At 47.5% G+C, this 5,018-nt stretch overlaps 1 pseudogene; it reads right to left on the bottom strand.

Moving 5' to 3' along the window:
- Positions 1-553: 553 nt before the first annotated feature.
- On the bottom strand, positions 554-2,209 carry LOC123160211 (hydroquinone glucosyltransferase-like; annotated as a pseudogene).
- Positions 2,210-5,018: the final 2,809 nt, after the last annotated feature.

Below are 5,018 nucleotides of genomic sequence, written 5' to 3' on the forward strand. Positions count from 1 at the left end.
CACAATTTCATGGTTAAAACTTAGCAATTAAGCAAATAATTTGACGATTAAAAGGAGAACTCGATGTTCGTATGATAATTAGAAAAGTTGGTGATACTACCACGAAACCTTATATGGTTCGTTTTCCTATATTCAATAAAGTGATAGTAGATTTTGACTGTACATGGATAGTTGGAGTACCCTTTATACTTTGACTACATTGTTGATCTATGCAGATGTAGTTGGAAAGGATTGCGCTCAATCACATCAGTCGGAGTGTAATCAGATTTGCTATTTCTGCATTTTGGTTTTGCTGTTATTAAGGGCCCATAGAAAATATTGAAATATATAGGTCGATAATATAAAAGTCTATCTAAACAACCCTGTCATTTGTGATGTCAAATTCTCTCCGTTCAAATTCTTGGCTTATAGTAATTGATTACTCACCTGATCATTATCCTTAATCATTTCAGTTATAACCTGGAAAATTATGGCACAACTAATTTTAGATCGTCTTACTTATTTTACCTTAGAATAACTTTAAAACTGCTTCCATCTTTACGATATGTAATAATAATATCATCAAAGACAAAGTATTATTCTATATTTAAATGTATACACATAGCAGTCGATACAAGCATATATAAATCAAGAATAAACTTCAGCCACCATGCCTCTTATTTAGTTCTTTTAGGGAGCCTCCTGTTTACACAACGTGGCTCTTCCGATGCAAGGAAACTATGCCAGCCACTACCGTGAGAGCTCGATCCTGCGGCCCACCCGGCGCCGAAGCAATCTCGGCTTCATCCCGGAGGTGACCAGCCTTTTTCCGCGCCGCGGCGCCCTTCTCCCCTTCCATAAGCTCTCTGACCAGCGCCGCCACCTCCTCCTGTGGGACAAACGCTCCGTCCTTACCTAGGGGAGGCCTCTCCCACAAAGCCAGGCCCACCTGATCCGACGACAGCATCACCGCGTTCATCCTCTGCTCGGCGTACAGTGGCCACGCCACCATCGGCACGCCCGCCGCCACGGTCTCCAGCGTGGAGTTCCATCTGCCATGAGACATGAACCCTCCCACGGCGACGTGGTTAAGGATCTCCACCTGCGGCGCCCACAGTGGCACAAGGAGCCCTGTACCGTTCATCCTCTCGACGAATCCATCGGGCAGATAGCTCAGCGGGTCGGCATCGGTAGCGGCAGTGCCGAGGTAGGCCGCGCTGCTGTCCTTTTCGTTGGGGTGGTGCACCACCCAGAGGAACCTCTGCCCGCTCGCCTCCAGCCCAGCCGCCAGCTCGGCCGTCTGCGCCGTGGACAGCGTGCCACCGCTGCCGAAGGACACGTACAAGACCGAGCCGCCCGGCTGGTTGTCCAGCCACCGTAAGCAGCTGTGCTTGACCTCGTCGGAGTCGGGGCACCGCCGCCGTGTGAATGGACCCACGGCGTACGCCGGAGGGTACACGCCCTTGTCAGAAATCTCTTTGAACGCCACCAGCGTCTCGTGCTCCAACGCATCCATGGTGTTGATGATGAAGCCTTCCGCTAGGAGATAGTTGCGCCCGAGGTCGATCATGAGCTGGTACACGGGGTCGGAAGCGGTTCTGGAGGGGCTCGAGGAGATCGGCGCCGTGTAGAGGCACGCATCCCGGGAGCAGCACGGGCTCCGGGAGGTCGCGGCACTCGCAGGTGGTGGTCCTAGCGAGCTCCGGGATGTAGAGAAACGATAACAACGACATGAGGCTGGAGGTGTAGAAGACGTACCCTGGCAGACCCATCTCCTTGCCGATGGCGAGCGCCGCGGGACAGAGCATGTCGGTCACAAAGGCGGTGATCCCCGCCGGGGAGTCCAGGAGGGAGCGCAGTAGGTCGTGTAGCTGGGGCATGGCGCAACTGATGACGGTGAGGTTGCGAGTCACCAAGTGCGCGTCGGCGGGGAGGTCGTCGATGGACACCTCCGGCAGCGCCGCGACGGAGACTCCCGGCGGTAGGGAGGCGAGCGGCGAGGAGTGGCCGGGCGTGGACAGGCTGGCGTAAGTGACGATTGTGACGGTAAAGTCGTGGTGCACGGCGAGGCGCTTCGCCAGCTCGGAAACCGGGAGGACGTGGCCCAAGCCGGAGCTCGTGAGGATGACGACGTGCGGCGCCGCGGCCATGACCAGCACAACGAGCTAGTTAATACGTGAGACCGTGTTAGCTAGTGTGTCCCCTAGCGTTTATTCGGCAGCAAACACGTACGCATACTGTATGCTTATAAGCAGAAGGATCGTACTACGGAAAATAAAAGCGTGAGGTAAATGTTTCCAGTCTGGTGGTTGTACTCTGCCTGTCGGCCACCACACGCGGTCTGACACGTACTATGTGCTCCATGCATGGGGCCTATCCCAACGTCTAGAAACCTCTTCACCACCCATAACTTCTCCGGCAATCCTATTGTCGAGATCTGCAATCAATGATCCTATGTGTTCACCCCGGTTATGCTACACGCACGAATTCTATAATACGGAATCAATGAATTATAATACTCGCTTCGTTCTTTTTAGTCTGCGCATAACTTTTGTCTCAAGTGAAAGTATCTCTAGTTTGACCAAATTTATAGAAAATAATATTAACATTTATATTGCCAAAGGAATATCTTTATATTCATTATGGAATGTAGCTTCATATTATGTATATTTGATATTGTAGATGTTCATATTTTTTATACAAATTTGGTCAAAGTTTATAATGTTTGACTCGACATAAGTCTTTGATTGGAGATTAATTAGTGAGGCAGGCTCAACCCCATAAAAATCAGAGGGTGGAGATTAATTAGTGTTGAGATGCTCGTATTGGCGCGATGCTGCAAGCTGAATGAGGTGCACATCCACCCTCACGTTATATCTACTCAAGACACCATACAACGACAAACACTATTTTGCACACATTTCCTTCCACTCAATTTTCCGCAAATAAATCATTTGTTTCTATGCTTAGAACACTACTATCAGTTTTATTATTTCCACATCCTCTCGTGCCACTATCTACTCAGGACTTAATGGATATACACGGATGGTGCACCATCAACCTCTCGTATCTTTAGCTTTCCAAGACTTAATAGAGATAACAACGACGTTTGCTGTTCTGCACACGCTTCCTCCACACATTTTTGACACATATCATAAATTGACAAGTGATATAGGTGTGAGTATTTCCAGCACAGTACTATGGATTTCTTCACCCTGTTTGTATGGATGTGAAGGCTTGCAAGTCATTAAACCCCAGCCTTAATTAATTTAGTTGTCAGGAGAGATTTTTTTTTTTGACGCAATGGAATCTTGTAAAGAATGAACCCACAAAATGAGACATATGAAATATAGAGTGAATACGAACGTATGTCGTGCCTTACAAGGAAATAAGCACATCTTGCCTTCTTTTACATACCAATATTATTATTTACATGACGCCAAACGTTCCAGCAAGCACAAACATATGCCGAATTAAACTTGAAACATCTTCACATGGACTTTCTTAAGGCTCATGCATCTATAAAATTGTGAAGCTTTATGGACTCATGGGCAGTGTCCTTCGACAGTACATGCATACATATATCAGGAGAAGCCATTTTTTAACCTTTTTAGTGAATTAATACCATATATATCGTCATTCTTTTGGGGGGGGGGCGGGGGGGGGGGGGGGGGGGGAACTGCTTGATCATCCTTGCTTTACCTGGGCATGCAACTGTAATTTTTATAGAGAAAGAATAATACTCTTCACATTATATCTGCAAGCAATACTGGAAATCCCACTCCGTTGGGGGCCTTTTATCATCAATAGTCAAATTTGTCAGTTGACGAGTGACTGAATAAAGTCATGCATTTAACTTCGGTGCAATTTTTAAGGTGTTTGGTGGCCTGGATTGCATATATAACATCGGTAAATCCAGTGCTCCCCCCCCCCCCCCCCCCCCTGAAGGGTACTCGATTGTAGTGTTACCCCGTACAAAAAAAGGGAAATGGATGTTGCTAAATACTCCATCCCTCCCATAAAATAAGATGTTTTGCAAGTTGTTTTAGCTTACAAAATCATCTTATATTGTGGGGCAGAGGAGGTGTACTAAAGAACTGGTTCGAATTGAGAAAATGGATCATATCAATTAGCCGATAACAACTTCAAAGCAGTAGTCACAACAAACATCTATGGATAAGAATGGTTAACATAGAGACGTTCAATGAACCTCAACCTCGTAGATGATTTCCAAGTTATAGTAATATTTTCAGGACGAGTCTATTTTCAACCTTGAGCTTGTAGATGAAATTATTCGTCGCTAGCACATTAAAATTTTATTTTTGTTTGAACAGGGGAAGGGCTTTGTCTTGTAAGGAAAACAACCCATAGTGTAGCCCGATCAGAAAAGGATCGCAGTGCTTCATAGAGATAAGAACAACAACAACAACAACAACAACAACAACACAAAAAGTCTTTAGTCTCAAATAAGTGGGGTGGGCTAGAGGTGAAACCCGTAAGATCTCGCAACACTAGTAGAAAACAGGGCTACAGTTCGGGCCTGGCCAGCCCATTAGTCCCGGTTCTTCAAGAACCGGGACCCATGGGGGGTATTAGACCCGGTTCGTGAGCCCAAGGGGCCGGCCAGGGCCTCGTGGGCATTGGTCCCGGTTCGTGTGGAACTATTTGTCCCGGTTCAAGCCACGAACCGGGACCAATGGTCCTCGCTCCTGGCCCACAATCATTGGTCCCGTATTGTGGCTTGAACCGGGACAGAAGGGGGTGCTTTAGTCCCGGTTCATGCCATGAACCGGGACAAATAACTTGCCTATATATACCCACTGTCGCGGCAAAGCACTCCAGTGCTCTGTTTTTTCAATCCGGTGAGGAGAGGGCATTTGGGTGCTCTAGTTCACCTCCTATGCACATGAGGTGTTCGATGAAATGCCCGAGCCACACTAGTTAAGCTTTCTCCTCTCGAAGCTCGACCTCGGAGCTCCATTTTTTTCGAGATTTGTCTAGATTTAGCGGTCCGTCACGCCCCGTCCCCGTTTTCACCG

This window comes from Triticum aestivum, chromosome 7B (assembly GCF_018294505.1).
Source record: "Triticum aestivum cultivar Chinese Spring chromosome 7B, IWGSC CS RefSeq v2.1, whole genome shotgun sequence".
NCBI classification, from domain to species: Eukaryota; Viridiplantae; Streptophyta; class Magnoliopsida; order Poales; family Poaceae; genus Triticum; species Triticum aestivum.